The sequence below is a fragment of the Euphorbia lathyris genome, chromosome 6 (assembly GCF_963576675.1).
Source record: "Euphorbia lathyris chromosome 6, ddEupLath1.1, whole genome shotgun sequence".
NCBI classification, from domain to species: Eukaryota; Viridiplantae; Streptophyta; class Magnoliopsida; order Malpighiales; family Euphorbiaceae; genus Euphorbia; species Euphorbia lathyris.
In genome coordinates, this window is record NC_088915.1 from 39,732,549 (window position 1) to 39,760,021 (window position 27,473).

A 27,473-nucleotide genomic window follows, 5' to 3' on the forward strand; every position below is an offset into this window, starting at 1 on the left:
CTAACTCCTGAGATTTCACCTTGAGTTTACTCAACAAGCTAGTCTCATTTGTTAGGTAGATTCATGCAATCAATCACATCAATAATGTGATTCCTAGGTTATTGGGTTACTAACCACATTAGTAACTAATATTTTATTCATATTAATCCCAACCATATTGCCCATTAGTTTACAATAACATGAGTTTACCCATCCAATTATCATAATCTAATTTAAGTATTACCCCATATTCATGAAAAACGATTTTTTTTCGATAACTCAGGTGTTACCATAAGACCCCGAGCTTGAGTTTACTCAACAACCCAAAGGCCCCCAGTACTGCCGGCTGAATTATAATATTAGGGAGGGGCAACCGATTTTGATAACTTGCTTATTTACTTAACTTTTAATTAGTGAGGGATTTTTATTTTAAGTCTCATAATCTAACCTAGTCTTGATTTGCTTTAGCATACATCAGACACATACATTGGTTTATCTAAATTATTCCGTTGAGCCAGAAACGGAATAAAAGGCCAAACCTAGGGAAATACTAACTATTACATATTTCTCTTTAGGTCCTCCGTCTTCTCCATGGCGCCTTGAAATTACATATTAATTTCTATACTACTAAAGAAAACTTCAATTATCTTGAAGGGAATTAGATGCACTACACCATAGAATGCCTATCGCAACGATACGGATTCGTTATGTTTGGCACCCAAAACTGTTGCATTATGGCCAAAAATGAGCAAAGGCAATGATTTCTATCAATATATTTTCATTGGTTAATTCACGGTTGCCTTTCCTCTGAAAGGCAACGAAAATGTTCTCTAATGCAATGACGAAGATATCGTTGCTTATGTTTTCAGCTAACGCAACAGTTGAAGGATACAATATAAGGCAACAGCCCAAAGCAACGATTTTACATTTATTAATCGTTGCCTTCGTAAGTGATGGCAACACTATTTTAAGCGGAAGGCAACGGTTTTATCTCTTAAGCAACAATATTTCGGATCAATAAGAAACAATATTTGTAGTAAATTCAACGATTTTTAACTTTTAGCAACAATTTTTGTTAGACAAATGCAACAACTTGTAACATAAAGACAACGATTTTAGTTTACAAATGCAACGATGTTTAGAGTAGAAAACAACAGTATTTTAGTTTACAAATGCAACAATGTTTAAAATAGAAGCCAAAGATAGGCAATGATATTTATAGGCCAACACAACGATGATATTATAATCCAAACAACGATGCTTGTTTAAGTAAACATCCAAAAGTAGCAAAACCCAAAAGTATCTAAAAATTAACATCCAAAATCCAAAAGTACCATCACAAGCATAAAGAAATAAATAAGTCTTCACGTGCATCTGAATAGACTGAATTGATATCAATAGCAACACCATCCAAATTTAGATTGAGCGATGGATTCATAAGTCTCAACTTTTGTATAAAAAATCAAAGATGAGATGATAGTTCTCCTCTAAGCCCATTCTTCACTTGCTCTCTGATTTCCATTTTGAATTGCTCTATTGCATCTTTAAAGATGGGATTCTCACACGTAACATCTGAACTCCTATCAACTTTTGTTTTCTTAATGTGGCCTATCATAGCAACTAGCCATCCACGACCATGCGTTGATGTTTCTTCAATTATTTCATCAATCCACTCAATGTTTTCCTCCATATGACAACTCTTCAATCCTTGCTTGTAGAATAAAACATGAAAACATAAGATCATTAATCGCAAAAAATAAAGATGCAAAATGCAAACTGACTCCATAGAATTTTTGCTTTTTGGGATCCCATAAAAGTTTAACTAGTTGGTTCAGAATTTGAAATCTTACCTCACATTCTCTCAAATTGAAGAGAAATTTTCTAATAAGAGATGTATTCAAGTGGTTAACATAATTTAAAAGAGCATCTAATTGAAAATGCACAATCACTCTGTAAAAAAACAAAGGAAGCTGAAAAATGACCTAAGATGAATCACTAAAGTAGAAAAACTAAGAAAATCATCAGTTCTTCTAGAATCATAACAACTGAATAAATTAATGAGTTTATGTCTCAGTAGAGAAACACTCATATTAAAATTCATATGAATGGTTATGTCCATTAAGTGGTCGAAGAAGGATTCACAAGGCATATTTATCATCAAACCATTAACAAAAAAAAAAAAAAAAAACCCATTAAAAGTTACTGCTTAAGTTTAAGGAATATGTGTTCCTTGACATATTAGAAGTAGGATTAGGAGTATTTGACATAAACTAAATAATTTCACCAATTTGAGACGTGTATTTTTTTTAAGGGATAAAGTGCAAAAATACTCCTAATATCTAAAATGGTGCAATGTTACCTAACGTTGACAGCTTAGCAATTTTACCCTTAACATTCACAAGTTAGGTCAATTTGAAAAATAATTCATCAAACTATTTTCTCGGTCATAAATCTTGTCATCTACACTTCTCACGTGCGTCATTTTATCACTCATTAGTAACGGATCACAAACATATGATTAAACATGATTTTTTTTAAATGATTAAAAAAATATACTGAATTTTGTACAAGTTGGATAAAAAAAATTCAAAAATTTCACCGGATTTAAAAATATGAAAATCTTTTTTTTAGAATCAAGGGAGATGCAATTGGTGTAGAATAAGGAACAAAATATTTACATTTTATAATGTCTTGAATTGATCTAACTTGCAAACATTATGGGTAAAATTGTACCATTTTAGATGTTAAAGCTAAAATTGCTCCTAATGTAAACGTTAGGGGTATTTTTGTACCTTATCCCTTTTTGCACCATGAGCTTTCTGTGTGGGTCGAACATGTCGCCAAGCAACTAATTGATGGCATGCCTCAAATGGCCACTCCTGAAGAAAGCTTCCAACCATAGCCAACAATGGCGATTATCTCTCACAATCAACAACAATATTATTATCTCTCACAATCACAACAATATTATTAATAGATGAGAATGGGTTGAACTTGATTACCTTACTTTTAGAATGTGCAGAGTCAAGAATTCCACAGCCTAGTTCAGCAACAACCCCTGCTTCTATTAATTTCTTATCATATTCCACCTGACCTATTACAACAAGAAATTAGAATAAACCATAACCATAGCATACATTTGATTACATGAAGCCAAACAAAAAAAATTTGAAAGGAACTCTTCAAAAGCAACTGCAAACTCTTGATTCTAAGATGCACTTACATCAGAAAGCGAGGAATTTTTAGGAAGCTCCGCAAATAAGAAGAATGCACCTTGAGGCTCAATGGTGGTCAATCCAATGCAATTTCAGTAACATTTACCTAGCCGGTGATAGCATCGGCGGTAATATAGCATACAACATCCTCAAAATGCTCGGATCTAACAACCAATTAGCTGCAAGATTATATCCTTTAACTGTAAACAGTGGCGTATTGATCCAGCCATTTTTTGGAGGAGGAGAAAGAAGCAATTCAGAGAAGTATTTAGTACAGTCGTAGAAGTCAGCACTTAGCTTAGAAACATCAGATATTGGAGGCTAAGTTTGCCATATTGGAGGCAATTATTAAAATAAGAAAGGAAGCAAAAGAAAAGGTTGCAGCTCAGAGAAAAGCTGAAAAATAGAATTGTTCAAGAGGACAAGACGTGTCAGTCTGTTACAAAGTTATGAGTATCTTGTCCTTCGAGCATATGAAGAAGATATTGGTGCTCGTGAGTTGTACACAAAAGCTGGTTACAAGGTTGTCTCAAGTGATCCTTGGATCGGAAGAAAACGGCGTGCTCTTATGACCAAACAATCTAATTTTCATAGTTTAAAACTTTAAACTTCTAGTTCTTCAATTATATTTGTAATTCTAGCATGCAAATGCAGTGCTGCATTATACTAGTGCTCTCATTAGCAGAGAATGTAAAGTAATTTAGCACAAATATACTAATTAATATTGTAATCCGAAGTGAGTGCATATCTTAATGATATAATGGTATTAAAACTGCAATTTCAAATAAAAATGCATGACCATGAGTAATCATTTGTTTGTTTTAGGTAACCAGGAAACAAAGATCCATCTATATTAACAAACAAGATGTTTCGAACTAGATCAAGCAAGAGGATATGAAGTTGTCAAATATGAAAAATGGACAAGAGTTAAATCATATCAAAGAGATTTGTGATTACCTGGGCAGTTATCAGATGGAGATAAATAGCTTGATTATGTGCTTCAATAATAGAATTTGCACCTCACTCTAACCATGTTATGCTATAATTCCACAAATAGAAGTTCATAAGCTGACGCATTGTCTTATCTCATCTAATCTAAATATGACGCATCATATGATTTTGGGCTCCAACAAATGAAACTGTTCATACACATATTTAAAAAGAAAAATCAAAATGCTAGTTTCAGCTTGCACAGACAGCTCCACTAAAAAAAATCACATCTGAACTTTCACCCATATGCCAAAAGCTTAGAGATGCTAATGACATCAACCATTTCAAATTAGAGATAATGGCATCAACCATTTCAAATCTGAACAATATATAAGCATCTCAAGATAGAAGAATCAGCCCTCAAACAAAATTTTCAAAGTAAGTTTAAACTACATTACAACCTCTGAACTTTGACAGAAACAGCAATCAAAATACACACATATGGTTACCCATTCATAAATTAAAAACAAATAAGTTACAGAAGAACAGATGTTACCTAAAGGAAAGAGCCTTGTCGATTCAGGTGAGCCTGTTAGGTTAGAAGACCTAAAAACCTTTGACCCAGCGAATAAAAATCATTCTCTAATCCCGTGAGCTTGATGAGAAACCTAGAAGTTCCTAATTGGTTTGATGTGAAGAGGGTTACGGTGCAAAAACACAGATAGTGAAATAAAGGGGAAAGCGCAAGAGAAATGGGTTACAGTCCGTGAGAGTAAAATTGAGATCGCGAGTGAAAGAAGGACGGGTGAAACTGAAAGTGAGAAAGGGAGAAAGAGCGAACCAGTGAGAAAGGGAGAAACCTTTAGGTTACCATTAAAATGAAAAAGAGCAGACCATGAGAAATTCCCCAAGGAAAAGCGAATGAGCGGAAATGGAAAAGATAAGTGAATGAGTGGGAAATGAAAATTGGTTCAAATTACTTGGGGAAGTGGAAATAGTGTGTTAGTGAAAATTGGAGGGAAATGAAAATTGAGGGTAAAAATTGATGGTGGGGAATTGAAATATTAATTTGGAATGATATTTTTTCGTGGGATAAGGTGTAAAAATACCCTAATGTTTGTAGGCAAAAGAAATTTTACCCATAACGTCTAAAATTGTGTAATTTTATCTTTAATGTTGGCAGTCAAGAGCAATTTTACCCCTAACGTTGTCAAGTTGGGTCAATTATAGAAATAATTCATCAAATCGCGTTCTCGGTAATGAATCTTGTCATCTACACTTGATATGTGAGTAATTTTATCACTCATTAGTAACAGATCATAAACATATGACTAAAAGTGAAAAAAAATAAAAAAATATATTGTCTTTTGTACGAGTTGGACAAAAAAATTCAAAATTTTTAACCGAATTTATAAATATTAATCTACAATTCTATTATTAAATTATAAAAAATATGAAATCTTTCTTTTTAACAAACTGGTATTCAATTGGTGCATAATAAGAAATAAAATATTTGTGTTTTTTAATAATGTCTGAAATTGACCCAATTTGCTATTGGTTGTCGATTTTAGGGGTAAAATTGCACCGTTTTAAACGTAAGGGGTAAAATTGATCCGGACTGTAAACGTTTAGGGTATTTTTGCACCTTCTTCCTTTTTTATATATAGAAAATTTGGTAGGATTTTTTAGTGGGTATTATTTCTCAACTAATTCTTAATTAATGAGAACAAATTATTAATAAAAAAATTATTATACTATTTTTAGTTAATAAATTCAATTATTTACAAACTATATATATATATATATATTCCTTAATTAACAAGTGTTGACGTATAATGATTGTATTTTTATTAAAGGCAACATTGGAATGATACTTTTTCATAGCACACCGTTGCTTTATCTCATTATCAAGTTAAGAAAGGCAACGACATATCGTAAATGTCATATTATTGTTGCCTTAGTCCAAATAGAGCAATTAAAAATCAATCAAAGGCAACAATTTATATATAGTCGTTACATTTGACTTACATAAACATGAGCAAAACAAAATAGTTAGATAATGCAAGAAAATGCAACGATTAACTGCAATGATTTTTTAAAATTGGTTGTTATAGGCAATCTATGGTGCAGTGATGAGAGGAGAAATTACAATAGATAGTAGATAGGCAGGACACGCAGACCTATTTCAAAAATACCAAAAGACTAAATAGAGGATCCAAATATGTCCATAACTCCAAACATACATAGACTCAATTAAATAAATTTAATTGGTTGATTACATAAAATATTTAGGTTAATCACATTAACTTATCAAATTAACTTTCATCCAATTTTAATTCTATCAGTTTCGTATCTTCTATATTTAATCTAATTAAATGTAGCAATTACATATTAGATTAATACAACTATACAAAACCTTATATATGCATATCCCGATTATTTTGATTTTAATTCATTTAATACTTTTGATTTACAAATAGGTAAAACAAACTTTTAAATAAATTCTTTTATCTGATAATCAAAAACAGAAAACTATTAATTTCTGAAACATATATGTATATAAATATATATTTAAAAACTATTTTAAAACGATTTAAAAATATGTAGGTTTCGGGCCGGGCCCGAACACGTGGCTGCTGCCGTTTGGCAGCAGCCATTGCGTCTGGTCCGCCGCTGCCTTGCGGCAGTGGCGGCCAGCCGCTGTGCGGTTGCTGCCGCGAGGCAGCAACCGCATGACAGCAGTCGGGTTGCGCCGTGAGGCGCAACCCGAGCTGCTGTCCAAATTTTTTTTTTAATAATAAATATATATATATCAGTTTTAAAACGATTTTCAGAAAATAAGAAAAAACATATTAAAGATTTTCCGTTTTATCTTTAGAATAATAAAACTAACTTTTATAAATCTAACTATAAAACTAATAGATTTTGTTATAATGATTATCAACCAAAATAATTAGGAATATATGCATAATCTATTTTAATTAACAATTAATTAAAACCTATTTATCTTTAGAATTAATTAATCAAAACAGTTTCGTTAATTAACCTAACTATAAATATTCATTCAATCTGATTGAAAAACTTCTTAATTTTCATATATGAAATAACGGATTTAACGCAGGTTCTGATACCATTGAAGGAAAATAGGCTAACGTTTAGCAGCGGAAATATAAAAATTTTAACCTTTTTTCATTAACCAAGATCCGTTAATCGTTATTTCATATAAAGAGGGATAGAAGGAAATACCTTTTGAAGATCTATCTACCGTTGCAATTGTAGTGCCCACAACTCTTACTCCGAGTTCCCGAGCACAAGATAAAAACACAATTCAAAATATGATTAGAACTCAACCATATAAAAGCAACCAAAGTAGATTGCCTCTAATAAATCAACACAAGATCAAGGATAAGAGAAAGAGATTAATAATCAATTGAAACGGGAGGAAGCAGTGGATTATTTCATCCTCAACTGGAGGTGTCGAAATTCTCTCTCTTCGGTTAGCTAGGGTTGGCCGAAATTCTCATGTAAGGGGGTATATATACTCTCTTGTATCTAAGCCCTAGTTAGATAGAATTAGGTTACTGAATAAGAATTTAATTCAGAATAAAATTCTTATTAGTTATTATCTATAATTATATCTAAATATAAAGATAATAATAATAACTTGACAGGATAATAATAGAAGCAATTTAATCTCATTAAACCTCCTAACTTATTTATCCTTTAATTAATTTAATTCACAATCATAATCTAATTAGAATTGTTAAAAATCAAATTAATTATTTATGTATTTTATATACATAAAATCGCCCCCCTATGTACTGGGCCTTAGTGGACTCAGTTGGGCTTCCATCAATTAATTAACATCTGTTTCTCTTTTGGGCTCCAAGTCTTATGTGTGACCCATTAGGTTCTTATTGTTTCTAGTCGTATGCAACCATTAAATTAATTTTCTCAGAATTATATTTAATCTTTGCATGACGGAATGAGTACGCGAAATGTGATTGGCAGATCCGAAACATTCCCCTAGAGCTATAAGAAGATAGGTTGATTCTGTCGTTGACCTTTCCGTATTAGTTACAGTATAATTCGATCCTTTATCAACTACATCCTTGAACAGAATCTTATAACTATGGATAATGTCAAGTCACATATAGCGAGACGTTCATTTTACTTGTACAGGCCGAGTTAACTCCAATTCGATAGGTTAAGTGAAATCTGCATTTCAAGTCTTAAGCTATCACCTTGCAAGGATTTAGAGTCCAGTCTTCCACAAGCGATCCTTGGACGTATCTCCCATTTATCAGGAGTGACAAATGCTCAATCCAATGTATAAATATACTGCAATTACTTCCTGTGATACCCAATGTCTGCCGTTCACACCCTAGAGTCATCTCTGTTATGGATCGTGTTACAACAGGATCAAAGCATCACATTCCATAATCCAGAATCACTAATTAACATTCCTTTGAGTCTTAGGATTACTTATACCTATTAATACCAATGAGATGAACAGGTGACAAGGATAAATCTACCCATCCTGTTATCTCAAGTCGGGTCCCCAATCCTAATGAACTCCCTTTCATTGGATCCATGTAACTGTCCAGATATCTGCATATCTGAAGCTTGTGAGATCAGCTCTCTGTCTTGACAGAAGACATTGTTACATGCAAGTCTCAGCAGTGATATGTCAATCCTATTTCTAAACATATTACTTGACTTGGGGTGGTTTTAAGTTTATTAGTTTATTATAAAGTTTCGTCTCACTTCATGCTTGTATGAACACTTTATAATCACTTTAAACAAACATAGGGATTTCCTTTTATTAGACTTATTTAGTTCTTAAAAGAGGTTGCCTTTATATAATTATGAAACCATATCTTATTAAAACAAATGATATAAAGAACATTTCATTTACATTAAGTTTATATCCTAGAACAATTGTCTATAGGACACTAAACCCCAACACCTATCTCATCGAGAGAGGCACTGTCTCGTCGAGACACAAAGCTGTCTCGACGAGACAAGGCGGGAGAGGCACAAAAACGCCTTTCCCCTGCTGGAATCTCGAATTACTAATCCCAAAACCCTGTTTAAACGTGGAAAATGACCTATGTACCCCCAAAGACCTAGGTTTTCTCGCTACGTCTATAAATATCGAGCTAAACTCAGTTCTTTGGGAGATTAGACAGCTTTTATTCCTAGCTACTTTAAATACATTTCAACTTTTAGTTTTCAATTCAGTTCTTGTAGTGTAGCTTTTATTCTTTGAAGAACAGCTCAAAGGGTGGAGGATCGACCTACATTGCTTATATTGTAATCAGACAACGGGTTTTAGAATTTCTTTCTCCTTCCCTTTATCTTTATTTACAATTAATCAATTATGCCTTTGTTTATTCCCAATTGCATGATTATTATGATTAGTTTGTCTATGAGCTAATCCCCATCCAATCTAGGATGGGGATGAAATTGGTTGAATGATTATGTATGTTTAGGGTTTAGGGTTTATTGAATTCGCTTTTGATTTGATCAGATTATACATGCTTAATGCCTAGCTAATGTCAGGAATAGGATTAATGCTAGAATGAGAATCGATGATGACCAACTAGCCTGTTTAATGTAAATAATGTGCTTAATGCCTATGAACCTGACTTAGATAAGATTATAGATAGATGAGAACCTGACCACATAATCGTCTATATGGAATCTGTGTAAATCTGACTTCGCTAGAGACCACTAGGAATGAGGCTTTGTGACTAGGCTACGGCTTTAGTCTTAATTGTCAAAAGGCCTAATGCTTTGCATGACCTAGGGTATATGCCTAATCAAGCCGTCACCCGAATGCATGTGAATAGGATAGACGAATATTGATCACATTTGTCTTTCACATTAGGACAATTACCTTCAATTATTAGTAGAACTTAAACCTGAAGCCCTTTAAACCCATACTTAGGAATTAACCAATGAATTTCCCATTCTAGGTTGTAACTACCATAAATCACAATCCACCATGCGGCTTGTTCTGTTTACTGCTTTCCTTAGCTAGTAGTTTAATTTATTAGTTTATAACCAAATTGCTTATCAACCTTGCTAAATAGATAGATTTACCGATTGAATAAACTAATTAGGATAATAGTCTTTGTGGTTCGATCTTGTGCTTAAGCACTAGATTACTTGTTGCGATAGGAGACACTTGTCCTATTAACTGCTATATATTTTACGAGCATCAGTTACCTGATTTTGTTTACGTGTCCAAGTCGCCTTTATGATCCGACGTTGTTGATAACATACAAAATAATAACGTAGGTCCGACGGGGCCGGAGTCCGGTGAACCCGCTCTGATGCCTAAGTCGGTTTTTTTTGTTAGGACCGAATTGAATGGTATGAACTAGTTTGAGATGATAGTTAACGTACCATATCTTGTGTCAATACCTGTTTATTTATAGGGTTTTTTTAGGTTTAAGGTTATCACCTTTTTAGGAATCCTTGTGAGCTTAGGATTTCGTATCCTTCAAGGAATCTGAGTCCTATGATGAATCCTTTATCTCATTGGATTTTAGAAGATTCCTTTTAAGGATGACGGAGCTCCGATCGCAGCTTTTATATAAGCTCCTCCTCATGTGCTCGTTAGTCTTCGAATGGAGCTGACGTCATACATGTGATGTTTTTTTACATGATATCACAATGTTAAACTATTTAAAACAAGGCTTAATACATCATTTGCTCCCTGAACTTGTCTAAAAAGCTTGATTGGCCCCCTAAATTTTTAAAGTGTCCCGATAGCCCCCTCAACTTGCATAAAATGTTCAGTTAGCTCCTTAAACTTGCATAAAATGTACTCAATTGATCACTCGGTTGTAAAAAAGTAAGTTAAATACGAAACATATATTCCACAAATCTTAGAATGTTATTACATAATTTAAAAACTGATTAAAAAGGAAGTTATTACTTGCTAAACTATAAAACTTATCTTCTCTAATATTAGAACCGCATACTCCAATCTTGGTCGTTTTACTCTTTTTAAGATGTGTGCAATACATCTTCCGCATTTAACTTAGTTTTTTGCTACCGAGTGATCAATTGATTACATTTTGTGTAAGTTTAGGGGGCTAGCTGAATATTTTATGCAAGTTGAGGGGCTATTAGGGCACTTTGAAAGTTCAGAGGACCAATCAAGCTTTTTGAACAAGTTCAGGGGGTAAATGATGTATTAAGCCTTAAAACAATCATATTAAGAAACAAGAATGAAAACGTGCATCTTAAGTAATTTTAAGAAAAATGACACAAGCCATTAGAAAAAACATAATAGTAATAAAGTTGGGTTAATTTAATTGTTTCTTTTTCTTATGAAAAAATTAATTAGTGAATCTAACAATAGTTTAAACATTATTAAAAATTGAAGAAAGTAATCGTCTGATTAAGAAAGAAGGGATCTGTTCCGCCTCTCACTAATACAAGACAGGGATAAGCCGGACATGATCCCTGACTCAATTGTCATCTTCTATAGTGGGAATTCTGATCCTGAATAACTCAGCCAGTGAGGATGTCCATGCTCAGTAGCTTCTCTATCAGCTTCTTAACCGCGTAAGGCTTTTAGAGAAGCAAGTAAACCATTTCGATCTCTTTCCTCAGGTATTAAGGTGTCGAGGCGGTCGAAAAAGGCCATAAGTAGAAGCAACTGATGCTTTGGTCATTCAGTTGACTCCTTGCTCACACTGCCAGTCCGTGCTTGCTGTCATGCTGGAAAAAGTAGGGGTTTCAGCTGGTTTTACCTACTATTGGATTTGAACCAATGTCTCTCGCCGTATGAAAGTGATACTCTAACCGCTGAGTCAAGTAGGTCAAGCTGAGTCAAGCCATAGCGAAGAAAATAGACCCCTATAAGAGAAAGCAGCACAACTAGAGTTCCCCAACCTATATAAGGGGGGCGGAGCGCTAAGAAAGAGAAATTGTTATCACTATATGAAATAAAACAGCAGCTAGCACGCTAAGATCAACCATTTGGAGAACGTGGAGCCTTCCTTTCTCGGTCGTCTATCTTAATATATATAAGTGGATTCTGATTCATTCGGTCGTTCTCTACTGCATTGGTCTTTTCACTCCACCATAACAAAATGTTTCCACTATATCTCTTAGGAGTGGTCAAAGGCGGGTCTGAGTAAGAAAAAATTCACAAAGAACTAGGGCATACAACAATGGATCAATTTATTCAACAAGATCCGTTCGGATCGGACAAAGATGAATGGGATTGGTCTGACCTCTCGCTCAGATGTAAGACTCTCGCCGCCGACAGATGTTTCATACCACCTTTTATGACTGCATACATCCTACTTCCTTGGGATGACTGCACGTTACATCATAGCAGCACTACCAAATAAATAAAGGCGGAAACTCGTTTGGGCGTTCCTGCGCACCCGGCATCCTTCAAGAAAAGGCCCCTTACTATACTATAGAACAAGCAAGGGATTAAGCTGCGCGAAAGCCGCGTTGCTTGTTAGTGCTTTAGTTTGATTTACAGGGCGTTTCGTTTAGGCTTTACTAATAAAATAAAAAAGAAATAAGATAGAAATTGCTTTTTAAGCTTACTCTGCTATAGCGGACCCTGTTAAGGGTGCTGCAGTTTGCGGGATTGAAGGACTTAGCACCAAAGTGGTATCAGAGCCAAAGGTTAGGCCAAGTCATGGCTAGTGGGAAGAACCCGTAGGCTAGTGCTGTCAAAGAGGCTCGACGGAGATGATTTGAATCAAGCGAAATCAAAGGCATTCGTTGGCACCCGAGATGCTAAGGATCGAAGACTTTTTAGATATGGAGCGGCTTATTGGGTTACGTTCGAGGGGATGTCGGTGAATACGGCTGCCATCTATCTTGATGTTCAGCCAAGTTCTGGGTGGCGAACCAAAAGACGTAAATAAGGTGGAGCATGAAGTGCAATTAGATTCATTTTGAAGACGAGCTTCAGGCAGAATGGAGGGTTCCTGCCCGGATGTGGTCCGACATGTCGATGAGCCTGAAGCAAACAAGCCCCATGCCGATCTTCGCTTGGGCCGGCTCCGAGGCTCTACCCTGGCTTTTCATTAGTTCCTCCCTAGGGATGTACTAAGACTATCTCTTTCATAGGGTCCCCTCAAGTCAGGAGCTAGCTTTCAATCTCCCACTTCTACTGCTACTACTCTTGATACAATCTTTTTTGGCTTACTAGAAACAGAACTGGAAAGCCCATCTCCTCTTAGCTACGCTACCCTTCCTCGCCCATTACCTTCCTCCAATTCCATATAAGATATGCCTTTACTTTCACTCCCTACTGAACCGACTCTTCCTCTCCATTTGAAGCTAAAGCTCCCTTTACCCACTAGAGATGTTGCCAGCTGGACGACTTGGAAGTTACTCCCCTCCGAAGTCTGTATCCCGGATCAAAGACTATTGCGCTAAGCCAATTTCAACAACAACTCTCCTAATTTATGGGAACTTGCCCCACCATGGGGGGGGCACCTCGATGACAACTCTGAGATATCGATCCTACCGTTAACACGGAGCATCGACCAGGGTTGACCTGTCCATATCGCTTTCCCAACCGGCAAGACCTTACTATAACCAACCTCACAGATCCCACTCAATCTTTTACATCGATGTATCGTACTCCCTCGACCAGGTCATCATAAGGAAATACTTAAAAATATTAAAGAAGTGAGAGAATGAGGGAAGGCGCGCTACAACTAACATAATATCCAGCTAGCGCGTAATGGCTTTTTCTGAGAGGGGCTACCTTCTTCAAGCTCCGCCCAACCTATACAAGGCGCTACTCGCTTTTTGTCAGCCACAAGTGGTTTAAGTAGTGGTCGACATTCCTACGTGCTCCTCTTTGCTGCCTCCCTACTTAAGAATTAAAAAAAAAGTAACCTTTGGATGTTGTCGTGACGCTTTGTTTACGAAGGTTACGGGGGTCTGGGTTTATGGATGAATTCAGTCAGCGAAAGTCCCTCAACAAACATAAAATTACAATACTACCATATATATATATATATATATATAAATGGTAGTATTATAATTTTATATTAATTGAGTGTATGGTGAGTCCCAATGTTTAGTTCAAAATGTTTAAACTCACGTTACCCGGTCACTAACCGATCAAATGAACTAAATTTTTCAATCACCTTTACTTTTATGCTTTTAGGATAAAATAAAATTCAGGTACCAAAGTGTGAATTATGATAAAGTTCAGGTACCATTGATGTAATTAACTCATGAAACTCGCGTTGATCGGTCACTAACTGGTAAAATATACTAAACTGTCTGATCATCGTTATTTCATGTATATTTGTGGGACAAAATGCAATTTAGGTATCAAAGTGTGAATTATGTAAATTTCATGTGCCATTGGTGTAATTTACCCTAATATCTATATTCAATCAGTCTCACCTACAATTTTTGGAACCTTATGGCCTTAGAGCCCTATCCAAATAAGTTTTTTGCATACTTTTATTTACGGCTATGCCCATTGATTCAGATCCTATAATTTTGAGTAATTCCCATTTGTTGTCACCCCTATTGAGGGATGATAAGTTTTAATATGAAAACACAATTTACAGAGATAATCAGACTCATAGATTGACATGTGCAAGGTGATCACTTGCACACAGGGACGGGTCCACAGTGGGGGCAATGGAGGCACTTGCCCCCACTGAGATCTATAAAAAAAAATAAAATCGCAGGGAAGGAGATGGAACAGGCAGGGGTATATTTGAGATTTTTATTTTGTCTTTCTTTTAGACAAAACCACGTCGTTCCACTTAAGTGGAACGACGTCGTTTTTAACAGAAGAAAGATAAAATAGAAATCTCAATTATATCCCTGCCTTCATCTTTCCAATACCTAATAGAGATAGATTTACATCGTAAAACTTAAAACTCCCCTAAAACTCAGAACTCCATATTCATCTAACCTAAAATTCAAAACTCAACAAAGCTTAACCTCTCTCATCTCTTCCTCTAAATTTCGAATTCATTAGATCTGTTATTCTTTTTGTCTCTTCTTCGTCGACTGGTTCGCCGTCCGTCCTTTGATTCAAGAATGACGACTTCTTCTCTCTCTTACAACCAAAAAGAACGGAAAAGGTTGATTGAAAAATTTAAAGTGTTATTCGTTCTTCTTAAACTTGTTTGATATTAATTCATAATCTAATTCTTAATTGTTTATTAATTGCAATTTATTTGTTCTGTTCAGGGACAGATTGGATTGGATAGATGCAAAGAACTCTGTTATAAATTCTATCTGTTATTTTCTTTCTTTTCTTGTTCTGATATTATTTAAATTACATTCACATATGCTTGAATTGTGATTTTGTTTGATTGGTATAAATTGTAATGACATGTAATTTAGCCTTCCAATGGTTTGATGCTGTTGATGTTTTAATTGTAAATTATAATTAATTTGATTCATTAGCATTTGGGTTGTTCAAGCCTTTAGCATTTGTTAGCATAGAAAAACTATTCCAAACATTGTTTCAAATGCACAAAAAGTTACTCGCAGAAAGGACTCCATTCAAACCAACAAAGGCCATAGGATTGAGAGGGAGTTAATTGTTGATGTCTTAATAGATTAAGGGTTTAATCGATGATTTTAGTAGTTTGGGGATCTAATTGATTTTAAGTTTATAGTTTGGTTTGGGGGCTCAAATGGTCTTTATGCCATTTTAAAAGCTAATTTGTGGACCTAATTGATTTTGGATCTATAGTTTAAGGGCTCAAATGATCTATTAATGTATACTTTTTTAACTTATTTTTCTATCATGTATATATAACATTTACTAATTTATTTTTCTAAATAGTATGTTACTCTAACTTATTTTTCATAACTAAATTATATATATGCTACTTTAAATAAATTCTATGTTCAATTATATATGTTACTCTGGCTTATTTTTCATAACTAGATTCATAAACTTACTATATGTTTAACGAAATTATATATGTTAATATTACTCTAACTTTTTGCAGATTAATTGTAAACTTCAGTTATGAAAAGATACTTTGCTAGAAAGGAGTTAATCACTGAATAAACAATTGACAAAAATGTTAATGTAAGAGAAGAGATATGTCCTTCAAAACAACCTCGGATAGAGATTGATTTGAATGATCTTCCTTTTGATCATGGGCTAAGGAAATTAATTACAGATTATCATCCAAATGATTGAGATCAAGTTCGAAGAGCTTATCTACAAGGTCCATGTCAACCTCATGAACATGATTTTCCACAAAGAAGAATGGGACAAATATTAAGGCGATTTGTTCCTACTTGGTTTAAGGAGTATAGCACTTGGTTGGAATATAGCATTTCTAAAGATGCAGCTTTTTGTTTGTGTTGTTATTTTTATAGATCAGATATTGGAGAGCAAGCGAACAATGATAGTTTTATCGTTGAAGGATTTACAAATTGGAAAAAGAAGGAAATGTTTCAAACTCATGTTGGTGTCCACAATAGTGCTCATAACCATTCTTGGAAGAAATGTGAAGACTTGATGGATCAGAAACAACACATTGAAGTATCTTTTGACACTCATTCAGTTCAAACTCGAAAGGAATATAGAATACGTCTAACAACAACTATTGATTGTATTTGATTTCTTTTACATCAAGGACTGGTATTTTGAGGAAATGACGAGTCTGATGATTCAAGTAATCAAGGGAATTTTCTAGAACTTTTGAAGTTTCTTGGATATCATAATGAAGACATCAAAAAAGTCACTCTAGACAATGCTCCAGGTAACTCCAAACTTATTTCTCCTGATATTCAAAAAGATGTTGTGCGTGTTGCTTCTATTGAAACCACTAAAGTTATCATCAATGATCTCAATGATGAACTCTTTGCTATTTTAATTGATGAGTCTCGAGATATATCAGTGAAAGAGCAATTGGCAATTGTATTGCGTTATGTGAACCCAAAAGGATGTGTGATTGAGCGTTTTCTTGGTATTGTACATGTTAGTGATACAACTGCTTTATCACTTAAGTTAGCGATGGAAGGATTATTTTCCAATCATGGTTTAAGTATATCAAGTTTACGTGGACAAGGTTATGATGGAGCTAGCAATATGAACGGTGAGTTTAATGACCTAAAGACATTGATTTTGAAAGAAAATCCTTCTGCATATTATGTCCACTGTTTTGTGTTGGAGTTTAGTATCCTAAAGACAATTGTTTAGGATATTAATATTAATGAATAAATTGTTTATTTGATCATTTGTTTAATTAGATATATAGCATTAAAATGTGACTATATATAAAGGCACAAATCTTTCATAAAGAAAGTAACCCTAAGTTTATTTAAGTAGTTATAAAGTGTTCATACAAGCATGAAGTGAGACTGTACTTTATAATAGAACCAATAGACTTAAAGTAAACCCAAGTCAAGTAATATGTTATAGGGGTTGGCATATTACTGTTGAGACTTGCATGTAACAGTGTTTTCTGTCGAGACAGAAAGCTGATCTCACAAGCTTTAGATATTCAGATATCTAGACAGTTACATGGATCCGGTGAAGGAGTTCATTGGGATTGGGACCCGTCTTGAGATAACAGAATGGATTGATTTATCTAATGTGTCAACTGTTCATCTCATTGGTATTAGTAGGTATAACTAATCCTCAGACTCAAACTCGTTAATTAGTGATTCTGGATTATGGAGTCTGATACTTTGATTCTGTGCGAGCATGATCCAATAGGTGAGAGCCTAGGGTGTGTGAGAGCAGGGTTGGGTATCACACAAAGTAATTGCAGAATAGTTAATGTGAGATTGAGCATTCGTCACTCCTGATAAGTGGGAGATATATCCAAATGGCCGCTTGTGGTGAATTGACTGAAATCCTTGCAAGGTGATACAGTTAATAGTAGAAATGAACATTTCACTTAACTTATCTTTTCAGAGTGAATTCAACCTGTACAAGTAAAACCGGACTCTTCGTTATATGTAACCTTGACACATTCCATGGTTATAAGGAATTGACCGACAGGATATAGTTGATGAAGGATCATATTATACTGTACCTAATACAAAAAGGTTAACGTCAGTTATCAACCTGACTTCTTAATTGCTCTAGGGGAATATCATAGGTTCTGCTAGTAACAGCTCACGACGGTATTCCATTATATATATGTTGGAATTAATCGTGATGAATAATTTCAAAGGATATATACGGCTAGTGGCAATAAAGAACCTAATGGGTCGCATATGGGACTTGGAATCGGAGGACGAAAATGAAAATTAGTGAGACATAGTGCATGGGCCGAAATTTATATATTAAATAGGGATATTAATTTGATTTAATAATTATAATTAGATTATGGTTATAAATTAAATTAAAGGATTATCTGATAATATTAACTAGAAGTTTTTATGTGATTGAAACTCTAATTAATTATCCCTAATAATAATTAAATTATTAATTTGATTAATAATAATTATCTAGATATAATTAATTATTGTTTAGATAATATTAAAGTGTTTATTTAATTATCTAATTAGTAATCTTATTCCGAATAAGATTTTGATTATTTAATTACCTAACACAACTGGGATTAGGGTATAGAGAAGTCTATAAATAGACTCCCTAACCCATGAATTTCGACCAACACATAAGAAGGAGAAGAGGAACAGTTCCGTCTTTCGTCTCGGCTAATTTACTTTATTTCTTACTCCCTCTTTGATCTCGTATCGATTTCTGTTAGAGGCAATCATTGCGATTGCTATTTATTAAAGGTTGATCACTGATTAGTTCTATTTTGTGTTGAATCAAACGTTCGTGGTTCACAAGTTGATAATAACAAGTTGTGGGCACTTCGTTTGCAACGGTAGATAGTTCTTCAATAAAGGTATTACTTTCTATCCATCTTTATATGAAATAACAATTAACAGATCTTGGAAAAGGGAAATAGATAAAATTTTATTATTCCGATATGCCTAGGCTTGTCTATTTTCCTACATTGGTATCAGAGCCTATGTTAATCTGTTATTTCATATATGTAAATAAATGGATTATTCAATCAGATTGAATAAATTTATTGTTAGGACAAATTAATTAATCGGTTAGTTCAATTAATCTAACGATAAATAAGTTTTGATTACTTGTTAATTAAAACTGATTATGCATAGTTCCTGATTATTTCGGTTGATAATCGTTTAAACAAAACATTAAAGGTTTTATGGTTGGATAATTAAAACGTTTTGTTTTATTAAATCTCAAAGATAAAAACTGATATTCTGAAAATTGTTTTGAAATCGTTTTGAAACAAATATATGTATATATATAATTTAAAAAATATATATAGAAATAGTAGCGTCGGGGTCGCTGCCGCGAGGCAGCCACCCCGCGCCACTGTCGGCAGCAACCAGCGGCAGTGCGATGCTGCTGCCGTTAAGGCGGCAGCGCCGCGGTGCCGGCTGTTGCCCTAGGGCAACAGCCTTAACATTCGGGTCGGGACGATTAAATCGGCCCGGTCCAATCGCTGATACGGGTTTTTAAAATTGTTTTAAAACAGGCACAGGTTTTATATATATATATATATATATATATATATATATATATATATATATATGTATATGTATATATTTCAGAATATAATAATTTGTTTTGATTATCAAAACCAATTTATTTAAAAGTTTGTTTTACATAAATATTTGATATAAGTAATTCAAATCATTAAATGAATTGTACGAATTAATTAGGGTATGCATAATTAAAATTGGATGTAAATTAATTTAAGTTGTTAATTTGATTAACTCAAATATTACATAAATAGTTTATGTAATCAACCAATTAAATTTAGTTTAATTGAGTCTATGCATGTTTGGCGTTATGGACATATTAGACCCTCTATAATCGTTATTTAGTCTTTTGATATTTTAAATAGGACCTGCGTGTCCTGCCTTCTCTTACTCTCTATTGTATTTCTCTTCTCATTCAAATCCCTTCAAGTAAATTGAAGTTTCTTAGAAATTGAATATTGTTGTAATTCAAGGCGCCAAGGAGAAGACGGAGGACCCAAAGAGAAATACGTAATAGTTAGTATTTCCCTAGGGTGACCCTTTATTCCGTTTCTGGCTCAATGGAATAAACTTAGAGATATGTCCATAATTGTCAATGTTGAATGTATGAATGTTTGATTGTGCTAAAGCAAATCAAGACTAGGTTAGATTATGAGACTTAAATAAAATCTCTCACTAATCAAAAGTTAAGTAAATAAGCAAGTTATTAAAATCGGTTGCCCCTCCCTAATATTATAATTCAGCCGGCAGTACTGGGGGCCTTTGGGTTGTTGAGTAAACTCAAACTCGGGGTCTTATGGTAACACCTGAATTATCGAAAAATTGTTTTTCACGAATATAGGGTAATGCTTAAATTAGGATAGAATAATTGGATGAGTAAACTCATGTTGTTCTAACCTAATGGGCAATATGGTTGGGATTGATAGACGACACATATCAGTTACTAATGTGGTTAGTAACCCAACAACCTAGAAATCACATGTTTTGATGTGATTGATTACATGAATCTACCTAATGAATGAAACTGGCTTGTTGAGTAAACTCAAGGTGAAATTTCAGGAGTTAGGATTCTAGCTCACTAAATGAATTGTGAATATCCTTCGAATTAATGTAGAGGGTTATTAATTTGGTAAAATAGTGGGAGCAATTCAAAAACATAAAAGTCCAACGTATTTAAATTGTAAGTGAATTAAACAAATGAATAACATCCTTCACTTTTCTCACTCTCAGGTTAATCTTATCAAATCGTACTCTAAAAACAATCATGTCGAAAACCGATCTAAGAAATATCCTTACCAATAACAAGTTGAATGGTTCAAACTTCGCTGACTAGTTTCGTAACCTCAAAATTGTTTTGAAGTTCGAAAAGATAGGGTATGTATTGGATACATCGATACCCGTTCTTCTGGCCGATGATGCACCCATTGAAGAGATTGATGCCTATCAGAAGCATAAATCCGATGATGAACACGTCGGATGCATGTTGAGCGATTTCCGCAAGTGCACGGTATACGCTTGTAGTAATAAAAGATATCGATCCTACAGGGAACGTTTTTTTTAACAAAACTTATTTATAGTCGGTTGAATTTTACTTTTAAAGGTTTATAATATGGAAATCGTTGAATTGGATTTTGGTTATGAAATTGCTAGAATGAGAATTAGATTAGAATATGGAAATGTTAGAAAATATTTTGATTTAAGAATGAATTTGCAAAACAGGAATGTTTAGTACTTTTTAGAAAAGTAAACTAATGTATTCGTTTGCATTAAGCAAAGAAACAACTTTAAACTTTGTACGAATTATAAAGATGAAATAAATGACGGAACCTCTAATTAATTGGCTTTGAACGCGACAAAACCCTTAACCGGGATAAATTGCCCTTAACCAAATTAAAACTCTACCGAGATGGTAATTTGCTTAAGTGTTCAACAAAGTTTCCTTGTAAAGATTTGAATTAAATATGTTTTAATGAAAACACCAGCAGTCACTTTAGTGGATTGGTTACCATAAGTGCTGCATAACGATCTATCGAATAGAACAGACTTTATTAGATGAAATGTAAATTGATACAAGTTTACAGAGAACATGGAGCATTGAATTCTTCGACGGCGTGCAAGTGAATGGGTTGATCAATCCTTTCCTTGGGTTTCGTTAGAGTTTGTCAGGCTCAGGGGCGAATCCTCTCCTCAATCTTCTCGTTGTAACTTCGTAATAGGGATATGATCGGCCTCTACCAAAATGAAAACTAAACTGGAACAATGTCTAAACGTTACTGAATTTGTTATTATTGAATAAACAATGTGTGTACAGCATATTGCTTTGAACAGAAATGAACTTCTAATCTCTGAATCACTTGATTCGGAATTTCTGCATAAATTCTACACTAATTCTTTCTTCTATACATATCACATATATTTCAACTCTCCATCAACTCTTTATTTATAGATGTTGAAGAGTCTTGATTGAAGTGTCGTGTCCGCTGTGGAAGAACGTCTTTATCCACTCGAACAGTCGTGTTTTGTTGAAAATGAAAGTGTGCAAAATGGCTTCCAAATCTCCTGCTCGTACCGAGATTTATCAAATTCACTACCGTGAATGGGGGAGCATCAAGTTGAGCTTTGGACGAAGGGAAGAAGTTGCTGAAGGACGCGTGTCGCGATCGTGAAAGAGGGGGGCCGCGGTCGCGGCACGGAGCTTTTTCTGAATTTCTGCTCTCGTTCGTATCCTCGACTTGGCGTTATTAATTTTCGTCGTCTTCGACTCCTTTTGTAGGGCTTTTCTTCTGTTTTTGAGCTCTTTTCGTTCCTATTTGGATTTTACCAAATATTTATGTACCTTGTATGAAAGAAACATATTCGAGAGTAAAAGCTTTCTAAACAGTTATAAATAGTATAAATTTGTAGCAATATTGATGTAATTATTGATGATATATTAGATATATTTTGGGCTTAACAAATCTCCACACTTAATCTTTTGCTAGTCCCGAGCAAAATTTCACTGAATTTATTCTCTAACTAATCTCTTTATGAAAATAAAACATATATCTCTGTATTACCTTTTAAATTAGTTAAGCCGAAAAGACTAACTTCGCATGGAAAATGTATACGCAAAACATTAAACTAACTGAGTATAATATACGATATATCATTCGTCTTGTATGTGCAATTTTAAATTGAAGTATTCGGGACAATGTATAAGCACGCATGTTATTGAGTCTTTCATCTCAAGGTATTTCAAAGCACAAAATTTCCTTTCCCAAACTTAAAGATATATTAAAATGAATAAGTACTTGTTTTTATTTGCTTGGTTACGCCCGAAATAAGGGTGGTTTCAACCGTAACCTTATACGTATTTTATTATTACTTTTTTTCTTTTTGTGTTTGCTTAAGAGGTACCGACCATGCCATGGGTGGACGCAATCGTTACTTTAAACTTATACACGCTTGTTTTTATTATTTAAACGTTCCTTCCATACCTCGATTGTGATAAGGGTGGTCGCAACCGTGGCCAAATGTAAACGGTACTTAAATATCCTTCCCTTTCATACCTCGATTGTGATAAGGTTGGTCTCAATCGTGGCCAAAAGTTAAGAATTCAACTAATTGATTAATTAATATGAAATATAATATTATAAATTGGGAAAAAAGAAAGATAGCACATTCATCCTATATTGACTTAAAATTCAACATGTATTATGGCTAAAGTTTCCTTAAAAACTTCAATTGGATTTAATGTAAGATGAAATCAAACCGAGCTAAAATTATTAGTTCAATTTAGTGCCTATAAACCTAATTGAAAATTTAAAATAAGATTTATTGTATCATGAATTGCATGATATACAATAGAGATTGAATAAAGAATCTTTACTTAAAATATATTTACTCGAGACAATTTTACTTAAAATCGTATCAGAGATTTGTGAAAAATTTTGAAAAATATTACCCATATAGAAATATTATTTCTATTGATAATGATAACCTAAACAAATAATTATATTAACTTATGAAAATGTTAAGTTATTGTGAAAAATGTTTTGCAATATGTATATGTGTTGCATTTGCATGAATATCATTCGTTGCATTTGTTCGTATTTGTGTAGAAATTGATATATGAATGTCTCCCCCCACACTTAAAGTGGACCATGTCCTCAATGGTGCAAAAATAATGGAGAAAACATGAAATACGAAATAAGGCATACGGAACAAAGAGTTAAATTAAGCAAATGAAACATTCAACAGAAAAGTAAAAATTGTACCAAACAGAAGAAAATGAAAAGTGTACCAAATTATAACAAAATAAAAATAAAATGAAAGGAAAACAACCTAAGCGTGAGGTGGTGAATCCGGAGGTGTTGGCGACGTCTCCACATTGCGGCGTCGGAAAAAGGAAAGCATCTGATGCCGAGTCGATCGATGTTCACGCCTCAAAAGGTTGAGGTTGTCATTCATCACCATATTGTTCTCAACCAAATCATCAATCCTTAAGTTCATTTGACGGTTGTTGGAATTGATTTGGTCCAAAATCCTCTGTAAATCTACCGGATTATCCTCCGCTTGAGGTGCTTGGGGTTGTGCTTGAGCCGGTGGTGCATCCTCCTCTCCTTCCTCATCTCCACCGCCTTCGGTACCTGAAAATTGGGAACTTGAAGCGCCACCACCCATAGTGCCACGAAGGTGGGCTATGCGGGAGGCATACGAAATAAAGACGGGGGGACCTTGCGGAAGCAATAAGTGAGCCCGCTCAAGAGCCGAAATGTCCAAAAGCGGAACATACCCACGGTAGGTGGACATGTCATAGTCGGCCAATTCACCCCGTGCTCCCAACACAAGACCGGTGATAAAATTACAAAGAGGGATTTGAATTGTAGTAGCCCTCGAAGCACGGAACAAATTGTCAAACATGATACCAATACTATCAATCCTCAAACCTTTAAGCAAACTATCCAAAACATACAAATCTCGAACTTGGACCTTTGAACTCTCAACACGACCAAACAGGAGAAATTCAAAAATTTGTGAAAATAGAACACACAATTGTCCTTAATCAACTTGCTTGAAGTGTTTTTTGAATTAAAATAATCTTGATCCGAGAGAGTTTGGCAAACTGCATCATTATCAAAATCCTTAGGCTTATCGTAAAAATCCGAAGTAGGGAAGCCAAACATGTTTCCCATTGCTTCATAATCAATGGTGTAAGGGATACCATTATTCCTAAAAGAAATTGAAGTTTTCTTCTTGTTTATGGATAGAGTGACCAAAAATTCCACAACATACTCATTAATACGCGGGAAACGCATACTAACGAACTCTTGCCAACCCAAAGCTTCAATAAAGGCATCAATTCGAGTAGAGAAATTTAATACTCTTACCGAATGGAAGTCTAAGAAGTGCATATCCACAAATTGGCGGTCGGCTTGTGAAAAATGTTTGAAACGAGAGGCTTCTTCCTCTGAATAGATGTCAAAATAAGCTCCGCATTGAACCCGAAGGTGATTAGCTTCCGTAACGGCGGGTTTGTTACCAACACGCTTTGTCCTAACCATGGTGATGGTGTTTAGGGTTTTTAGGGTTGGAGAAGAAGAAGAAAAAGATGAAGTGGAGAGAAAGACCAAAGCTTTAAGATGAGGTGGGGGTTTGTAAAATGAAGTGATTGAAAATAGGAAATATGATAGAAATTGGAGTGAATAAATTAGGAAGAGAGAAAAGTAGATTGTTGGGGAAGAGGTAGAGTAAGGGATTGGGTAAAAATAGAGGTGATGTGAGGTTTGTGTAAGAGGTAGGTTTATATAGGGATGTAGAGGTAGGTGAATATGTAGAGTAGGAATAGGAATAGGCAAAAATAGGTAGCAAAATCGAAATGGATAGGGCAAGTTTAGCGCGTGTCGCGGCCGCGAATGGCAAAGCCGCGGCCGCAGCACGCGCTTTTCAGGCGATTCCGCCCTGAAATTATGCCAAAAACTCTACTCATACCGAGAATTAATAAATTCTCAGTAGAGAATGGGTAAATATGCCTATTAAGGTGCCTTTTGTCATGGTTTGTGCATTTATTTGTTGTGGAATGGTTCCTGAATTTAAAATGAAATGTTCCTGCACTTTAAAAACTTAAATAAATGTCATTAATGCCAAGGAAAACCAAAAGGTGTAACCTTAATAAATAAAATTAAAGAGTAATAAAGTGGTTTATAAGGAATTAATGAAACTTAAATGGTTATTTTATGCATATAAGTTAAAAGAACCAAATTAAATGCATTATAAGTGCATATTAATACATATTTAATACATGAATTGATTTGATTAAATCATAACTTAATTCATTGAAAATAAATTGAGTTATAAATAAAATTAAATCTAGATAAACGTGTGGAATCATAATAAAAATAAACGTATTAGTTCATGTGAATGTTGTGTAATCTTAATTTTGAGTAAGAATATATAGAGATGACCCATATAAAATATGTTAAGTATAGATAAGGTTAATAAAATTAAGAATTGAACTAAATAAGATTTTTATTATATAAACATATGTACAAATAATGAAAAACAAACCAATAGTCAAAAACAAAACAAAATATATATACAAAAACAACAATGAAAAACGTAAACTATTCTACATATTCATCCCTATCTATTGGGATATCTCTGGCCTTAATACGATCTATTTGAAACTGCACGAAAGTTTCACGTTCCGGTGCAGACAAAAATGTAGGCCCTGCCCGAAAGACACGTTTCACAAGTCCTTCGTGCTCGAAAAATTCATAGTCAATTGTCGGGAAGAATTCCTCATCACTCCAGGGAACATCAATTGTACCATTTGAACCGAGAATTATCCCACAGATTATATTGCCGAACCCAATCTTCTTATCTTTGGATCGAGAAGCGGCGACAAGACCTTCCATCAGAATTTTGGAAGAATCCACTGCATTGCCCTGGAATATATCTCCAAGAACATACAAATCTGTGTCACGGACCACACTACTGAATATGCGCCCGAACAAACTGTGGCACAGAAATTTGTGTAGATACAGCATGGAGTTGGAGCGAAATGAGAGATTATAGGTGAGTTTTGAATTGAATCGCCAGAAGCCTGTGAGCATTCTCCAAATGTCTGAGGATGTCATGTCTCGTCCAGGATGACGTTTGATTGTATCCCTCGGGGGAAAACCAAACCAAGCATGCAACTCAGGATAGCCGAAAGTGAAGATTTCGTCGTCTCGACGTAAACTGAGACGTACTCGTCGTTTATTAGTGAAACGAACGGTACAGAAAAATTCTATAATCCAATCACCTATGATTGGAAAACGCATTTTGGTAAATTTGGTCCACCCTAGGCGTTCCATGTAGCGATGCATGTCATCACTGATTCCAAGTTGGTTGTTAAGGAATTCATCCATATACAACATTCCGGTGAAGAATGTGTAACGGAGATTCCAATAACGCCTACCTTCATCATGGTTGAAGATAGGAAAAAGCGCCCCATATCGCTTGGATAGGTCAGGGCGTTTGTTGATTAAGGCAGCATGGCGCCTTTTTGGGTTGTTTTTAGTAGGCATGGTGCAAAGTGTATGTTACTTTTAGCGAAGTACGATGTTTGTGAAGAAAAATCAGAGTTCTGACAAGGATGAAAATGAAATGTAATAGAACCTGCATCCTCGATGATTAATTTATAAGAGTTTAGGATGAAAAGAGGTGTTGTTTGAACTATGAAAATGCATAAATTGCACCTTTCGGGAGTGAAGAAACTTAATGTTTCGTTCGTCAAGAGGTTCGTTGAAAGGATTGTACCATTTCAGACCTGATAGCGCAAGAAATACG

General features: G+C 34.5%; 1 long non-coding RNA gene across 8 annotated transcripts; it reads right to left on the reverse strand.

Moving 5' to 3' along the window:
• Positions 1–1,263: 1,263 nt before the first annotated feature.
• LOC136232044 (uncharacterized) lies at positions 1,264–5,112 on the reverse strand. Of its 8 annotated transcripts, none has more exons than XR_010690259.1 (6): positions 4,681–5,112; positions 4,152–4,233; positions 3,203–3,373; positions 2,982–3,073; positions 2,772–2,868; positions 1,264–1,686 (listed from the first exon to the last, which is right to left on the reverse strand). It is a non-coding gene; the product is annotated as an uncharacterized lncRNA (long non-coding RNA). The 8 variants fall into 8 exon arrangements; XR_010690258.1 differs by having other exon boundaries at positions 3,203–3,394; XR_010690257.1 differs by having other exon boundaries at positions 4,152–4,333.
• Positions 5,113–27,473: the final 22,361 nt, after the last annotated feature.